Here is an 18,679-nt window from a genome sequence, read left to right as displayed (position 1 = left end):
CCCCGTTTTGTTCACCGTTGGGGCTGGGAGGAGGTGCTGGCCGTCAGATTGGGGTCTGGGATGCGGGGCCTCCCTGCTACTGCCGATAAGGAGGCGGTCTGCTTTCCTCCACCCCAGACAGAAGGGTTACATCTCCTGGGTCTGGGTACAGTTTGCCCCAGGGGGGCAAACTGTACCCGGACCTGGGATATAGGGTATGTTTGCGGAGTGTGAATGTGTGTAAAGTGTCTATTTGTGTCTGTCTCCATTGGGTGAGTGCCGAGTATTTGGTTTTGTATATTCGGGTGGGAATGCATGTTTGTGTCTCCGTGCACCTGTTCGTCTATGTCAGCTTGGGTCTTAGACTTCACTGGGAACATCTCAGGCTCTCCGAGGTATGGAGGCCTATCTTCCCTCACCACACTCCCTGCCAGTGGCTGATGCCCTCAGACGTTGGTGTGTTGGTGGTTCTTGGTGTCTGGGGCTGGGCACTCATGTATGTACCGACTCACTCCAGGTGACCGATTGGCTGTCCCTGGCGCCTGTGGCCCGTCTGAGCCCCTTCAGGGGGGTGGGGTGCCCTCAGGCCTCTGGGCCTGAGGCCCGGTCCTCTGGTAGAGCTGGCTGCTGGCAGAGCCCGCGGACACGTCACTGCAACCCCCTCTCGCCTCCTCTCCTTTGCATGCTGGGTGACGTCTCGTTTGGGGCTCTCCGCAGCTCTTCCCAGGAGGGTGGCATGGTTGCCACCCTGGTGGTCCTCCTTGGGTCCTCGTATTCTGGGGTCTCTGGATGTCCATGGCCTGGATCTCCTCCATAAGTGCTTCATGCCCTCAGGGGATGGGGCTATGGCTCCCCACACTCCCTAGCAGATCGGGGTGGCTGTAGCTCAGGTGGCAGAGCCACTAACCAGAGGGTCAGTGGTTCAATCCCAGGCTGCTCTAGTCTGCATGCCAAGATACTAACCCCATGTTGCTCTCCGATGCATCCATTGGAGTGTGAATGTGTATGGATGGTAGACTACTTAGCACTTAAAAACTCAGAAAAAAGTGCTTGTGTGATTGGGTGAATGAATTAGATGTATAAAGTGCTTTGAGTGCTCAGACAGAGTAGAAAAGCACTATTTAAGAGCCAGTCATGGACATGGAGAAACCTTTTGAATACAAGCGTGCTGATCCACACAGGTGTGCACACGGGTGTTCACAGACACAAGCTACACCGTTTTTGGCTGCTACCTCAAAGCACATTGTGCGCTGTCGACCTCTGTCTATTGTGTACTGCATAATAACATGTAATATTTAGTATCTACTGTTATCTACTGTTAGGTAGTATATTGTGATGGTGTTGTATTTATTATCTTGCTCTTTTCTCTTCTTTTTTTTCTTATCCCCATACAGGTGATCTAAGTGTTTTGGGGGTTTTCTTTTTCTTTCTCTCCCTCTCTTTCTTTCATTCTTTCTCCCTGTTCTATCCCCCAGTCATGTCTGTCCCGTCTGTAACAACCGAAAATAAAATAAAATAAATACATAATTATAATAAAGGTCAATCAAATGGACCAATATGGCAAGGCCATGATGATCCACTTGGCAAAGTAAATCCGCTTGGCATCTTTCTTGGCCTTCAAACAACAATTCTGATGGCTATAGATCCAAACGGGACAAGCAAAAAAAAAACAAAACCCAAAAATCCAACAACAACAACAGGTGTGAGGTGTCAGCTGTCAGGTAGGTGATGAGTGAAGAACAGAACAGAATCCATTTCCTCTTCAAACTGCTGTCAGACATTATCTACTGCACTCTGATCACATCACTCAGACCAGCTGCTTTCTACAAAGTCTCATCAACAACATCTTTAGAAACAAACATCAACAACCAGGAAGCAGCTTCACCTCTGATCACACACTCAACTCTACTCACTCACCTGGAGGATCAACATGGAGGTAGAAGACACTGACGGGTTTAGCGTCCTTGCGGTTTTTTCCTTCCATGTTGACACGACACTCGTATGTTCCAGTGTCACCAATTGTCACATCCTTCAGAATCAAAGACGCGTCTCCATCCATCATCTGTCTGTTCTGCAGATCCACCCGGTTCCTAACAGATGGATGCTGGTGATCTGGTTCGAATTGGCCATTCTGGTACAAATAGACATTCTTATCTCCCAGGTCAGGTTTGCTCCATTCTAAAGTATTGATGTTGTTGTCTGGAGCTCGACATGTCAGAGTGACGTCCTGTCCAGATTCAGCTGTGATCAATTTCAGGTCTGAAAGAGGAAACAACACAGAGCAGAGAGGTTAAAGGTTAAAGGTCAAAGTGTCGCGGTCAGTGGGGGCAGACTGTGTGGAGGGTGTTTGAAGTACCCAGGTGCGGACACAGACGAAGGAGGCAAAACTTTAACTAAACTCAAAGTGAGCCAAACATAAACTAAGGCAATGACCTAAACAAAGAGCCTAAACTGGGAAACAACTAAAGACTAAGACAAACTAAGACTCGGACTATAACTGTAACTATGAGCTATGAACATGACATGAAAAAGCTATGAAAACATGAAAGGATCAGATTATTATGAACATGACCAGTAAAAGAATCTGAAATCATGACGTGTAGCTAGAGTGACAGGAATGGTAACAGATGATGCAACACAGACTGAATGAAACACAGAGACTAAATACCCACAGGGATGAGCAGGGGAAGTGGAAACACATGAGCAAGAACAGCTGACACACATGAACCTAATGACAGGACAGGGGCAGTGAAACTAAATACAATGAACAAAGAACACCAGACTCTTTCGAAATAAAACAGGAAACATGGAGACATAGACATGACACAAACTTGACAATAAGGACCACACAGACATAGACGCATGGACCAGGGAGACAGTACAGGGGGAGATGACAGAAACAACTAAGAAAAAAAGGACTAAACTGCAACCTAGAAATTAACTAGATGAGCTAAACTAGAACACAAATGAATACAAAAGATACATAAAAACTCAAACACTGGGTCGCACGACCCAGTACCGTGACACAAAGTACAATTATGATCAGAATGATTTAGTTTAAATATTTTGTTTATTTCCTTTAACATTTGAGTTTTTAGTCATGTTGGATTTAATGAACCTCTGAACATCCACCAAGTTACCTGTGACCGACTGAGGGGGAATTTTAGCCTCATGATAAACATGCAAAGTGTCAGAAACTACAAGATGTTAGCTTCCACACAACAAAAACATGTGCTGATAATAAGTGAACATAATGTGTGAGAGAAAGAAGCCTCACGTCATGTTTACACACACTGAAACAATGTACAAGAAATTAATAATAATATTAATAATAATATTTTGGTTAGTAACATGTAAACCACCTTTTGTTTATTCGTCTTTATCTCAGAGACAGACAGATTTGTGCCTTACAATTAAAGCTTACAGCAAACACGAAGATGCTGACAAACATCAAAGTGGAGCAGAGTGACGCAGTTAGCAGAGATGCTGCTGATCTGACTCTTAAGCTATAGAAACCTCTTTTTTTTCCATTTAAACTCGACTCAATTCATGGTTTAACTTGAGGTTTAAATAAAGGTGAAAATCACAGATTACGGTAACAGATATATCAACTGGCTCTGATCCCCCGACTTTGTCCTAAGGGACAGCAGGCTGATTAAAAAAAAGGGCGCAGCACCATAAAGAGACGATTAAAAGTGTTTCTACACGCTGCTGTTCTTTAACCAGCTGCACAGAATAAAATCACGTTCTGACAACTGAATGTAATATTCAGAAAATACAAGAGAAAGTCTCATTAGACTCTTAATGACTCCACCCAGTCTCTGCACACACGGACAAACTGAACCAGTATGAAAATAACTCTACTGAACACTGTTTATCTCACAGGAAAATATCGTTTAATTTTATAACAATTTAAATTATAAAACCTCACCTGCAGATACAAACACAAAGACGCTGAAACACAGCAGAGTCCCGCAGAGTGTCGCAGTTACAGGAGACATGTCTGTGTTCTCGAGTTCTGCTGATCTGACTCTTTGTTTTTTCTAGATGTCTGAGTCTTCTGGAATTTTCACTGTATAAACGTGCTCATAAAAAAATTAAGTGAAAAATGATACTGATCTGAGAACCGTCATAAAGGCGGTCTCAACTACACTTTGAGCAGTGTTTCAAAATCACTGCACTTTAGAAGTGTTGAAACATCCTAACCCAGATCGCAAAATCACATTAAATTAATGTTGATTCTTTAACAGGATTATCATTATGGTCAAGATTTAAATCTCAGTCTTCAAATAAATGTTGATTCATTGTTAAAATACTTATTAAAGCTGACAGTGTAATGGTAATGACATTGTTAACATTAATTTAAAGTTATCCTGTTGTGAGTGAAGTAGCGGTTTTTGATACGGACGACGCGGACGGGGGCGGCATCACGGGCATCAGCAAAAGATTTTTTTATTTTTTTTTTTACTGGTACTCATGCTGCCCCGACGTCAAGCCAGCGCATATTGGGAATGGCACAGGCGCCGATCGGTTTTCTATCGCCCAATTGCTGGGAGTAAGGGCGCCCTCCGTTTGCGAGGTGCGCAAGGGCTGGGCAGCGGAGGATTCACTGGCTGGCTGAAGCGGCATCTAATAACCAACTCGCTAAATTAAAAAACTTAAAACAAACCAACAAACACGAAAACAACAGACATTATGATACGGACTTATAATTTGCACCGATGCAAGGGCGTAGATTTGGTTTTGGCATTGGTGGGGACGGATGATTCAACCACTGAACCCTGCCCTGTTTCTTTTTTTTTCCCTTTTTGTCTTTGCTTCTTGATAAAAAAAAAAAAAAAGGGGGGAGAAATATACTTGCTTACATAGCTGGACTGGCATACCGGGCTTTTTCCCGGTATGCCCGATACCGGCCCGATGGGCCGCTCGTGATTTTTCGTTTTTATGGGCCGATGGGGTTTTATTTCTTTTATTTTTTCAACGGTAAATGTCATTTGGCATTTTGTACAAATGTAGGCTGATAATAAATACATGATATCATTTCATTCATTTCAAAGGTTTATTTGCATGACGCACAAACAGACACAATTGAAAGGTACAAATGTGCATGACACGAATTCAAACGTGGTGCAGATGTGTCACAGGTTGATCTGGCTGTAGGCTGTGGCACTTGGCCAGAGGTGGCGCTGGTTGACTCGACTCCATGTTAGTGCACAAAGTAAACAGCACGCTGTAGTTGTGAAGCAAAAACGCTGAATTCGGAGAAATAAACCGTGCGAGGGGAACGATGACGACGACAAGAGTCTCCCGATCGTTTACTCTTGCTGTCCTGTGAACAACATCGGCGTGGTGTTACTTGTTTGCTGTTTTCGCGATCGCGTCGCGCACGAGGATATCACCAGGTAAACTCGCCACATTTGTAAACATTTTGTTGTTCAACAGCATCAAGACTGACGGAGTGTGTTTGAGACAACCTCACAAGTGTCACAGATGACACATTTGGCGTTTTTTTGCTGGTTTGTCGGTAGCAGCTACTGAAACGCAAGACTGCCACACATCTGTTCGACCAACGCCAGTTGATCTAAACGCCAGTAGATCTGGAACACCGGCTCAGATATTTGAAGTTTACACAGCTACATTCTCGCCTGAAAATATGTTAAACGTCTATTTTGCGACCCAGAAACAGTAATGAGAGTAATATTAAAACTAAGTAGCTGCAGTAGTAGCAGCTATTGTTGGAAACTGGAATTGGCTGCGCCAATCTGAGATATGGGATTTCAATTTTGTTGTCCGGGTGGAAAAACGGGGGAAATTGGGGAGAATGGTGGCTCCGGGAGATTTTCGGGAGCGGCACTGAAATTCGGGATTCTCCTGGAAAAATCGGGAGGGTTAGCATGTACGGCCTAGCATAGCCTGTAACGTTATTATGACGGACACATTTTATGAGTGAACTTGGCTTTAAGTGACTTACAGGTTTCTTTGAAAAATACTTTGTTATATCCAGGTTCTTCCTTTGTGCTGCCATCCTCCTCTCCTCCTCGCAGCGCAGGCTTGCCGCTGCTACAACTAAACAGAGCTCCCTGATAGGCACAGCCAATCACATTGGCCATATAGAGAACGTCCAGTAGAGAACGTAATTTAACTCTTTCTGCACCGCTGGGCGAATGAGACGTTGACAGATAGATTTTTTTCTTTCTATCGGTTTTGTTTTTCTTTACTCGAAGAGATCAAATTATTGGTGGGGACATGTGCCTTCCGTCCATGCCAAATCTACGCCCTTGGCCAGCAGTTTATCTCAGCTAACGAGAGGAGAAGGCATGTGTTTGGCTCCTTCACATAGTGGACATTGAGTTGTTGTGTGGGGCACCAGTAGTCCATGTCTGTTGCTGTAACAGTAGTTCATGTTTAGAATAAAAAATCCCAGCTCACTGATTTGATCGGGGCTATAGTGCCTAAAATGTTGCATAGTTTTGCTGAGAGATCTTTTACTTTGTGGTGATCTTAGATGAGTAGTTTTATGGAAAAAAACCAGCAGGTCATTCAGTGTTCCCTTAGTGCTAATGTATCAGATATGTTGGTGTACTATAACTGAAGTAATGTTGTTAAGTCCTTAAAGTCATATTCTTTTATTCTCATGACTGTATTTGAAGCGGTTTTTATTTTTGTATGATACCTGATTTATATGGAATATGGCTGAAGTAAACTAAAGCCTAAAATACTTCGTCATTTGTTTAATAGTAATTTAACATTATATAATTCACATATAAAACTATGAATTGTAATTTTAAATGGTTTAAAAGCATGTAGAATAACATATGTAAGCAAGTATATTTCTCCCTTTTTTTTTTTATCAAGAAGCAAAGACAAAAAGGGGAAAAAAAGAAACAGGGCAGGGTTCAGTGGTTGAATCATCCGTCCCCACCAATGCCAAAACCAAATCTATGCCCTTGCGCGCACACACACGCACACACACACACACACAAAATGCATAAATGAACAGCTCTTTTTGCTTGTGATCTTTGCAACGAAAAATACTTTCTGTTTTGTCCTTTCTATTCTATCTCAGTTATCATTATTCTATTCTTCTATTCTAGGACTCATTTAAAGCAACTCTTATATGGGGAAACTTGTTTGCACCCTGGAAAAACACATTGTTTTTAAATTAGACTTCTGGGTTATTACTTCACAATTTTCCGTTACTACCACAAACTAATACGAAAAGTTATTTTCTCAAACAGGCAGTGGATCTGGACCAGTAAACAGCAGGCTCATTTTAGTCATGGAAATCATTTAACAACCAGGAGATGCCCCCTGCTGGCCACTAGAAATTATGCAGTTTTAAGACAATGTTTGAGTGCCCTGACACCTCTCAGCTTCCATAGCCATCCTTTGTGGATGAAGACCCAATAAAAACACAAGAAGTGAGCCTTATTTTGAATCTTGGAGACAGTTTATTGCCATCATGTTGTCTGCAGGTAGAGCCTGAGATTGGTTCCTGATACAAACAAAACAACAACAAAAGACAACCCAACACATACAGAGAGAAAAAACAACAATAACAAAAAAGCAACTGAGGGGGTCTGGGCCAACAGGAAGAGGGCTACACTATGATGTCATCATATCCATATCCGTGTTTCGAGTTCTGAAGCGACACTGCGCCGTAATGTCACAGATTCTGAGGTCATGATTAGAGCAGAGGTGCAGGGAATGGGCACAGCCTGTCAGTGAGGGGAGTTCTAGAATGTTCTGGAATTCTGCCGAGTCATGGCTGCCATGGCAACACCCCACCCCCTCTAAGTCCCTCCCCCATTCCACCTCAAAAAACAACAAAACTAACCAAAGAAAAAGAATAATGACTAAAATCAGCTTTATGAAGTAAAACAAACTTTACTGTTTGATTCTAAATTAACCCACAAACACACACAAACAGACGCTCAACACACACACACACACACACACTAACTCAACGGTTTGTGTGAGGGCAAAGAAACTCCCTTTAGCAGCATCCACAATAACCAAATATTAATGACACGTATAACTTTAGGATAATTATATTAATAAGTGAAGATGACTGATGACATCATAAACCAAAGGTCAAACATGGAGGTTGGTTAAAATACGCAGTACATGATGTAATACACAAAGGAAAAACAAACAGCCAATCAGAGGCCCAAGCTGGAAATGAAAAAAACAAATCTAAAAAATAAAAATAAAAAAAACATATTTTCCCATCAGGCCCGGCAGTGGCAGCAGGATTAGCGATTGTCCTGTGATTGACCAATTCCAGAGATTCTGCTGACATCATGCTTCTCAGGCCAATTGCAATCACTTCTTTTGTTTTCATCACAATTATTGTCATCGTCATGGCGCTGACTCCCTCCTGCAGCGGGAAGGAGCACTGCCATTGGTTGGATCTAACCTTTTTATGAAAAAGCCTTAAAAGTCACAGAGCTCATAGTTGCTCCACTTGTTAACTCCCACAATCCTCTGCTTTGAGTGGGTGGAGTGTGCGCAGTATCGCCAACTCTCCCAGCTCCTCCTGGCAGTAAACTTGTCTTCATTAATTCAGTGCGAATAAAACGCACATAGGGTGCTGCGTTCGCTGGGACGCAGGAAGCTGGAAATTTGTTTCCTGTCTTACACATGTGAAGTGAACACAACACCAGCAAAAGTATGTGTGTGCAAATGTCATGTTTGAAAAACAAGAAGAAATTAAAAGCAACCTGAAACAGGTGGAGGCCACAATTTCCAGGATCCTGACGTGCCAGGAAGGCAGCAGTGAATTTTCCCATCCTTTTTGAATTGGACATAAAGTAAAAAGTGTCGTGTCCTTACAGCACGAATCTCGTATCACACCCGACATGCTGTAGTGTCTGTTACTTCTTCAAAAAAAAAAAAAAAAGCTTACTGTATATCAGCTTCTTCTTCTCTTCCTCAAAACCTTCTGCTTCTCAATACATCTCCCAGAATTCCTTCCTTATCCAGCCCTACATAAACTAATCCATCCCTTCAGGATTCTGTCTCAAAGCTCCCACATTTCCCACCTTGGGGCATCATCATGTGTTACGCATCACTTGCATTTCCCACGATTGCCAGAGACGGTGAACTTACCGTCAGCACGTTTCATGTGTTTAAAATCAGATTTAACACTTCAAATATACACACACAGCTCTTAAAAACAAACATCTGACAGATAAGACAAGCGCACCACCTACTCCTCTTCCTCTCTGCACCTCCGCTTCCTCAGGGGGGCATCTGCACTCGCCTTTCTCGCCTGCTTCTCCATTTTTGGAACTCTGCGTGTTTTAGCGTTTTTACAAAAGCCACATTGGCACTTATTGTTCCTGCACTGATGCTTTTACCCTGACTAGGAGGCGCCACACAGCCGCTTTCTTTGGTTTGTAGCACTCAGCGATGCTGCATTCAAATCACATGGGAGAAGATGTAAATACAAGTTTCAAGCTTCAATCAAAAACAGATCACAGGTGGTAAATATGACAGGAAAAAAAGGCAACATTATCAGTGTGTTTTTCAAAGAATTAAATATTGAGAAAATGTACTCACATGTAATATATATGTTTCTGCATATTTTTTTCTCAAATTTAAATCAATATTTAAGTTGTTGAACTGTATACATTTTTTTTTGGTTTGCAGCAGATGCTAAATACAAGCACAGTGGGCTCTATTGTATTTATGATTAAATAAACGAGTAAAAATAAACTTCATTTTAATATTAATCACCATTTGGGAACTGCTCCAGATTAAACTCTTAATCATCAGTTTGAGGGTTGAAGTGAGTTAAACAAGCTGTACAATCTGTAATTCCCATGGAACTTGAATGCAGCGTAGGCTAGGCTAAGCTCACAATTTCACCTACTCTTCACTTGCTAACACTAAAAAAAAAAAAAAACTCTTCTAACCCAGAAACACCACCCTACTAACAAACATACTTGATCTTTAAAAAGAAAATTAGCTTCACCAGCAGACACGTTGGCTTTAAGGCACCTTGTTAACACGATGATCGACACCCGAACACCAGCCATCGGTGAAATTTAAAAAATAAAAAAAGGCTAAATTACTACGTGATCAAAGTCTGACAGAACAACATAACAGATAAAATAAAATAAAACAAATTCAAAATCACTTTTTGCACGTCAGTGTCGCTAACAGCTCACCTTTGCTAATTCAAGCTTCACACACACACACACACAAGCACAAACACACGCAGCAGGACAGAGGATACAGGGTGTGTAAAAGTGCTCAATTGCACACACGCGCGCACACTCTCAGCCGATTCTCTACAGCAGGGGTGCTCACACTTTTTCCGCATGTGAGCTACTTATAAAATGACCAAGTCAAAATGATCTACCCACTACAAAAATCCAAAACATATACTTATTTATAAATATATTGAGGATTCTTTATATCTACAATGTATATACATGCATAACCGCAATATCCAATATTTCACAACACAATTAACTATGTAAATTTTTTGTCATTACCTGAGTTTACTCTGATGACTTGCACTGAAATGAATCAGCCAGGGATGCATAGTCCGGACAGTAGCTGCTGACGGCCAGGTTTAAGAGAAAAAACCGAGAGCTAAAAATTGGAGTTAACTCGCTGACTAGCTTGTCAGTTTTACTACACTTCGCGTCGCTGTTTGCGCATGCGCAGCGACCTAAGCGTCAGAAAAAATCTGATGTCATCTGACTGGCTTCCCTGTATCAATCAAGTGACGGGATGGATGATAGGCTGGCATCTATTTTTTTAATGCCATGCGATCTACCAATACTACCTTTGCGATCGACTGGTCGATCGCGATCGACGTATTGAGCACCCCTGCTCTACAGCATCAGGATCGCCCTGTGTCCCGCAGCCAATCAGGAGTCTCCGTATTCAGGAGGTCAGAGGTCAGATCGGCGTCTCCTTGTTGTTGTTTTTGAGGTCCGGTGCGCTGAACTGCCGCCTCATCCTGGGCGGAGTGTTGAAGCTCCACGCCCCCGGCGGTGGCATAATGCCAAGTAGCATGTCAGCAGGAAGGGGTGGAGCCCCTGAGCGCGGCAGGCTGTGGTAATGGGGGTGAGGGTGAGGTCCAGGCTGGAATGGTGCATTGTGGGGGTTGTAGTAGGGATGGTGGTGGTGGAACTGATGGTGCTGGCGTTGATTATAATGGAAGCCTCCATCTCTGTCTCTGTCCCTGTCTCTGCTTCCTCCTCTGCCTCCTCCTCCTCTCTCCCCACCTGGCCCAGGTCAAAATCCCCTCCTCTGTCTTGGTCACCCCTGGTGGCCACCATTGCCACCACTGCTGAAGTGCTGGTCATTGTCGTAGCTCCCGTTCCCCTGTGGCGAGCTGTCCAGGGAGTTGCGGCGGTAACGACGCTGCTGGTTTTGGTTGGCCTGGTTGTTGTAGTGATAGCCACCCTGGTTGCCCTGGTTACGCTGCTGCCAGGCGCGATGAGGACTTGGGGTGCGCATGCGAGGGGGCTGAGCTGGGAAGGGGAGGGGCAAGAGACCAGGCAGTTGACCTTGTGGGGGAGGTGGAGGTGAGGGAGAACCTTTAGCTTCTCCTCCTCCATTCTCCTTCTGCTCAACACCATCACCTCCTCCTCCCTCCCCCAGACCGAGAGCTTGCAGAGCGGCACTGGCGGGTCCCCATGACAGCCGATGGGCAGGGTTACTCTTAAAGGGAAACTTGAGCTTGCATTCCTGCGGAGGGATGAAGCGTTCTGACCTGGAGCTGGGGGAGGAGCAAAGTTAGGGACAGAGCACAGACTGTAAATTAAAGATGGTCACAGCATAAGCAACCGACTCGACTAAGTACAGATAAACAATCATTTGAAGGGTTTATTGATGACGATCGTTTGCAGTGACTTCTATTGGAACCCTCGCCATCACGGTATGGCCACACCCCCGAGCTCACCTTGGCTTTGGTTCTGTCCTCGCAGCTTCTTGGTGATGTTCTGCTGCTGCAGGTTCAGGAGGCGCTGCTGCTCCTTTTTCATCCAGCGGAGGCGTCCTCTCCTGAACGCCGGGTCCTCCTCCATCAGCCGCTGAACTCTGACCTCTGGGTGGCTAGGGCATTCATCATCCCCGTCCCTATCTCCATCTCTCTCTCTCTCTGAGGGGACTCGCCTCCCTCGCCGTTCAAGTCGTCATCCTGGAAACAAGTCAAACAACGGTTAACTCTGGTGGTGATGGGTTGAAGGGGCGGGACAGGAGGTGCGAACATACCTGAAGAGGTATGACGCTCTCCATCTTGATCATTCTGTCTCTCAGAGCTTTGATCTCCTCGTCCTTCATGTTGTTCTGCAGCTTCACCTCCTGCAGGAGTCGCACACATTTAGCTCTGCTCCTCTAGCGCCTCTCAGGTCGTGAAGAAAACAAGATTAGCATAACTCACCTCCAAAATATCTGTCAGCTTATCGATGTGAGCCTTCAAGTCGTACACGCCTGCCTTTTCTCCACCTTCCCCTGTCTCTCCTCCTCCACTACCACCACTTCCTCCTCCTCCTCCCCCCTCTTCAGCGGGAGGGCTCCTCTCCTCTCCGATGCCCACAGTGTCGCAGACGTCCTGGGCCACAGCCCTCCCTCTCGTTGGTGTCCTTCTTGGCGTACATGCGGCACAGCTCCTTCATCTTGACAATGGAGAGCGCCTCGATCTCCTGACGGGAGTGACGGAAGTCTCCCAGAGCCACCTGAGGGGGGCGCCACATACAGAGGAACAGGTTTAAAAAAAGAAAAAAAAGCTCCTCCTCTAATGTCCTCTGGACTGTTTGTGCTGGTTAATTTTACTGTTCTCCAAATCTCTCCACAGACTGCTAAACAATCAGGAGTGGAGCAACCAAACTTGGCACGCAGGTACATATTAGGGTCCCGAGGTTCTTATCTACATCAGACACTATGACATAATCATGTGGCCTAGGAACCTCATATCGACTGGTTACAATAACCCATTTTTAGCATCTATGCACCTGTCCACTGTAAGGTTGCGTGACCACAACCTAGCAATGGACTTCAGTGGCATCTACACCGTAGAGCAGGGCCTGAGTGCACAGAACCCACAAAAATGGGCAAATCTGAACCCACTCAGGTTTATAATTTGCCTCTGTATGTTCTGGTGCGATATCTTAAGACGATCACATATTTTACCTCACACAGGCTGAACAGACCAATCAACACTGTGCCATGGGTACTAGCTCTACTACCAACCCTCCGAGAACTCTGTGCTCCAGTTTTAGTGAGTGGACTTATTTCTTTACACTTAATCGCAGGCACCAGTGTCAGTGTGACACTCCCGTACAGTCCACGGATGCATGTTTTTAACTCTTAAATGCTACAGTCCAGGCTTCAAAATTTGGAAAGGAAAAGGTAATGTGGCTTTACTATGACTACCTTTTTTAAAGAGTTTATGGTTACACAGCAAGGTCTGTAACAATCTAGTGATCCTGGTTTTATTGGAAAATGCATCATGTATGATTTTCACAATTTACCACTTATTTGTTGCGTTTGACTGGAGCTATGGAGTCTAACTAACAGAGTCTGTCTGACTTAGTCATGGACCAAATTGGTCCAACACTACAGACCAGTGTAAAGTGTCCACCTGGAGCCATCTCCAGGAGGGTTTGGGTTTTGAAAGGTCCAGTGTATTTTTCGAGGTAAAGTTTTAACCCTTTGCCCCTGAATGTAGAGATATAAGAGTATTTATGAGAATAACTTCTAAAATGTTTATCTGTCCCTCTGAAACCAGTCAGAGAACACTCTGATATCACGTGTGTGTTTGTGAGACCTCGTAGCAGATCTCTTTGACGGCCTGCATGCGGAGGTCCTCCATGGTCACCCGTTTGGGGTCTTTGCTGATCCTCCTCCTCTGAGGGATCTGATACACTCGCAGAGGCTCCCTCCTCTTCCCGCTGCTGGGCAGACCACAGCGTTTCACTATGGACTGCACCTGGACACAGACATACAGGTGAGACAGGTCAGCTCACAGGTACATTAATCTGCTCCAATGACTGTCCCTGTCAGCAGAAAAGCTTGCTTCACGATCCTATCAGGTCTCTATGGGATGTCACAGCTACATGAGGAGCTATGAACGAGGAGATTATGAGGAGCTGATACCTTGTTGGCTGGCAGCTTCTCTCTCAGGGAGGAGATGAGCCTCCAGCTCTCCTCACAGGATCGTTTGTCCAAGTCGTCCCCGCTGTCGCTGTCTGCGTAGGCTACTGCACACACAGAGAAGGTAAAACACCTGAAGCAGTCACCACACGAGCTCACCTGAAGGAGAAACTCACCAGTCTGTGCTGCTCCAGCAGCAGGTCAGCCTCCTCCTTCTCTTTACGGTACTGAGTCTCCACGTCCTGCAGTCTGCAGCACCAACCAACCAATCAGACGATCAATAATCAGGAAACAGCTCTGATATCTGACGTGGTTTACAGTGTGTCTACAGATGCTATCTGAAAACCACACTTCAGGGTCTAGTAAAGGTGCATCTACCTCTTCTCCATCTCCAGCTTGATGTCGATGCCTTGTTTCTCCAGCAGCTCTTTCTGCGCGTAGTTCCAGTCCTCCGGCTCCCCCTGCTGCTCCATCGTGGCGCTGCGCTCCCTGTCCAGCCTCGCCTGCTCCGGGTGGTTGAACCGAAACACGTGGTTCTTCCCCATCACAATGCGGTTACCTAGAGACGGAAACAGACAGGAAACGGAGTCTGAGGTCTCCTGCAGGTTTTGGGTGGTGTGTTTACTCCATCGATCAAACCTGCTTTGTTTTTCATGTTCGTGTGTAATAAGCTGTAAACTAAAGTGAAACCTGATGTAACAGCTGCAGGAGCAGTGTAATGGCAGGTGCTTCCTGTTTGTTTAAAGCCGCAGTGAACTCGTAAGAAAAGCTGCCGGGTGTGTTTCTGTACCTTGTTTTAATACGACAGCATCGGCGATCTGCTTCCCGTTAACGTAGGTCTCTGCTCCAACTAACGGCTCCAGAGTGACCACCACTGCAGAGGGAGACACAGACAGTCCAAGCAAAGCAAGAAAAACTCATCAGGAGAACTGAAACACAGCTCTGTGAAACACAAGGAGACCGGCTCTGTCTGATATGACACATGAGCATGAAACAGTCTGATGGGAGGACTCGCAGCAGTGACGGAGGCTTTATCATGGACCTTAATATCTGGGCTTGTATCCTGTAACATTACTAGAAAGGTTGATCCACAATCCAGAGACAGAGACCTGGATCTGAAAGGGGTATGTCCACAACTACAGAGGCCTCTCGGTCTCACATACAGACATGCACTGAAACCAGGGATCGTGCTACAGCGCACAGGGTAACAGCAGCAGACACACACACACAGATATACAGACAGAGGGTGAGGAAGGGGTGTCTGGGACAGGAGGAGGGAGGCGGGGAAGGCACAGGAAACATGGGTGTGAACATGAGGATGATGTCACCATGACGAGTAGCAATGACTAATACCTGACAGATTTCCTGGCAGCTTTCACAGAAAGAGAAGAAGAAAGAGTCACTCACTGAGCGCGGGCGCGCACACACACACACACACACACACACACACACACACACGCACACACACGCACACACACACACACACACACGCACACGCACACACAGCTGTTTATAACTTTTAATGAAAACAGGAAGAGAGCTGCAGCTTCAGACTCTACACACAGTCCGAGAACAAAGAACTACAGCCTGGACACAGACCAGACCTCTAAGGTGAGACGCTCATGGAAAAAAACAAAAAAAACAAAACAGGAATTTTTTGCCCCATAATCTAGTGTACATTTATGCAAATTAGCACAGGTTTCATGACATATGTATATATAATACCACATTTGTATATTTAAAATGAAATTGCAATAGCAATCAAAACAATATTTTTAGTGTTAGTAACTAATTGAATCTATATATACATATATAAGTGCTCAAACTTTTCTTATCAGCATGTTCTGGCTGCAAAGTTTCGAATCCACACATCATGCGGAGCCATCATGTGGTACATAAAAGCACTGCAGGACCTTCTTTGTCCTTCTGGTCTCAAACTCTTCAGAAACCTTCTCAGAGAGGCTCGAGTGTGCTTTCAATATTTAAAGATGATTATAAGCCAGTGGAATCAGGAGGTGTAATGTGACAGAAGTCAAGAGCACATTTGTCTGCCACTGTGACTCATTCCAGACTTACACATGTTAATGATCAACTCAGCTGCCTGCAGGTCTGACTTTAACCCCGGCTGCTGCTGAAACATGTCAGAAACGTTACTTTGAGGAGTGATGCAAATCAAATCTGATTAAAAATGCATTTCCAGAACCATGTTTTTATTTCTGTTAGTCTCACACTGCCACAGCAGCTCAGCATGACTCACAGTTTAAAATCATTTTTATTTATGTCACACTGGCCCCTCTGTCTGAAACAAGCTGCTGTAGCTCCTTTCTTTGACGGCAGACTCCCCCAAACAGACCGCAGGTGTGCTCACAGGTATATTATTGATATGACCTCTTTATGACATCATATAGATCCTATAATAGAAACAAAAAGTGTGCGCTGTGCTTTGTGTGTAGGGCAGACTGCTCACAAGGATTACTGACAGCTATGCTCACTACATCATTAGAAACTCACACCACATTTAATAAAAAGAAAAACTTCCAGCACTGGAACAGGAGATCTATGGCAGCAGATTGTAGAAGAGGCCAACTATGATGCAGCAGGTAGTAACGATGATAAGTAAGTAATTTGTACAAATGTAGTTTGTATTTTTATTCTTTTATAACTTCAGATGTTAAACAGCTTCAGGTAACGTGTAGAACATGTTTCTCTGGTGTGTATAAAGTACTGAAGGACCCATGGTTCATAATGAGGTTATTGCACAGTGAACTACAGGAGCTGATCAAACCACAGGACTGAGGCTGCTTAAACTCCGCACAATGAAGCTGTGTGACCACAAAACAGCAGTGCAGCAGAGCAGAGACAGCCAATCAGGCATCAGAGTGTCAGACATGTGAGCAAAGGTTTATGCAAGGAGTAAACATCTCACCTTCTCCCTGCTCGTTGGTCTCACTGACAAAAACGCAGTGAATCTCCTTTATGAACTGACCCGACAGTTTAATGTCCACGTCCTGCTGCCCGACCCTGGCGCGCGCACACACACACACACACACACACACACAGACAGATGAAAAAACTAATGTAAACACCTGCCAAGCTAGTTATACAACTCCACCAGGAATAAAGATGAAGGTGCAACTTCTCCTGCAATAAAACTAACGGAGGAGCTTCTGATGTCCAAGATCATAAAGTAGTTGTTAGATAACAGCGAGTGTCGTGTCTGATAAGATACGTAATGAAACTCATTGTTCTCCACGATGACTCTGTGGATCATTATCGGTGTGGTAACCTCTGCACGAGCAGATTTCTGCATGCACTACATGTAAACAGTGTCATTACTTTTTCTACTAATGAAGTAAAGCAGCTAAACTAGTGATGGACTTGTGTCTGTGTGTAATTTGTTGCTTTCACATGGAGATGAGCTGAGGCGTCTCTGACGTTTGGTCTCTGCACAGGATGGCTAAAACGTTTCACACTTTAGACTCAATTTATCAGATTTTCTGAGCAAAGACCAACAAAATGATCAAATAACTGATGAACTAAATGACCGATGATGAAATCACTGCTGACCTGGTCACTCCCTCCTTGATGTAATAGAGGAGGCACTCGGACATCAGAGGGTCTTCATTCAGGTTGACCAGGTGAGGCGTCTGTAACACACACAGACATTACATTAACTTTAGTTTTACATGATGGGGTCATGTAAAACACGATTGGATGCTGTTAACTTTTAACTAGTACTAAACATGTGACTGGAGCCAGGACTGCATTCAGTCAGATCCTTTTATAAGCACTTTTATAAACAGCATCACTTACCAAAGTGAACAACACACCATGAATGAAGACAACACTACTAAAGTGAATGTTGACACTGAGTCGAAGTTCACCTGAAGTCATTAAAGGTTGTCAGATGTCGTCTTTATGAGGGAAAGAGTTAAAGATGTTCGGTGTTGGTGAGGTGGTGGTACGGAGAGAAAAGCTGCTGCACGATTTATCGTCTCTGAGTTTTAATCTGGATTTCAAACATCTGCTCAGCAGACTGCAGCGATTTTACTGCAAAGACCAGAGAGACTTAAAATCAAACAGTGACATCATCACTTCTAAAGCTGAGTGCGCGTCGACACAGGTGCTTATGAGCAGCAGACACTCGGCTCTGACTGGACGAACACTCCCAGGCATGAAGTAAATTACATCTGGCTCTGTATTTAGATTATGTAATCATCTTATATTTTATATATTTGTAATTTATATTTTATTGTGATTTTACTGGAAAGCACTTTGGTGTACTTCGGTCTTAAAAATGTGCTATATGATTGATTGATTGTAAAATCAATTTATCGGCTGTTCTAACAAAACACACCAACTCAAAGAGTAGCTTTAACCTGACATAAAGGTGAATCCAAAAATTAAATACACTGTTTTAAAATACCAGCAGGAGTTACAGCTCCTACAAATACCTGCATATCGTGTGTCAGCAGCCAGGGATCACACAATCCTAAAGTTAAAGTATTACTAAACCAGTCCCACAGACTGTCAGAGCTTACATAATAACATTTTCTGCAAAGATGTCTGCAGACACAGAACA

General features: G+C 44.3%; 1 protein-coding gene and 1 pseudogene across 2 annotated transcripts in view; one reads left to right on the top strand and one right to left on the bottom strand.

Annotated features, from left to right (window-relative positions):
• Positions 1–18,679, top strand: part of LOC308399604 (uncharacterized protein) — a gene marked incomplete at its 3' end in the record, with an annotated part of 374,730 nt that overhangs the window by 108,573 nt on the left and 247,478 nt on the right. The window lies entirely within an intron of this gene.
• The window catches only part of LOC308399134 (kinesin-like protein KIF1C), a 28,432-nt pseudogene continuing 20,634 nt past the window's right edge, over positions 10,882–18,679 (bottom strand). Inside the window, exons 19-28 of the transcript XR_013974675.1 lie at positions 17,665–17,744; positions 17,024–17,118; positions 14,476–14,656; positions 14,274–14,346; positions 14,101–14,201; positions 13,772–13,933; positions 12,386–12,680; positions 12,217–12,306; positions 11,881–12,142; positions 10,882–11,716 (exon numbers count right to left, since the gene is read on the bottom strand). The product of XR_013974675.1 is annotated as a kinesin-like protein KIF1C (transcript). The remainder of the gene's footprint in view (positions 11,717–11,880; positions 12,143–12,216; positions 12,307–12,385; positions 12,681–13,771; positions 13,934–14,100; positions 14,202–14,273; positions 14,347–14,475; positions 14,657–17,023; positions 17,119–17,664; positions 17,745–18,679) is intronic.

This window comes from Rhamphochromis sp. 'chilingali' (genome assembly GCF_963969265.1).
Source record: "Rhamphochromis sp. 'chilingali' genome assembly, chromosome: 1".
Lineage (NCBI taxonomy): Eukaryota > Metazoa > Chordata > Actinopteri > Cichliformes > Cichlidae > Rhamphochromis > Rhamphochromis sp. 'chilingali'.
Note: the sequence above shows the minus strand (reverse complement) of the source record. Positions and strands in the feature narration are given on the sequence as shown.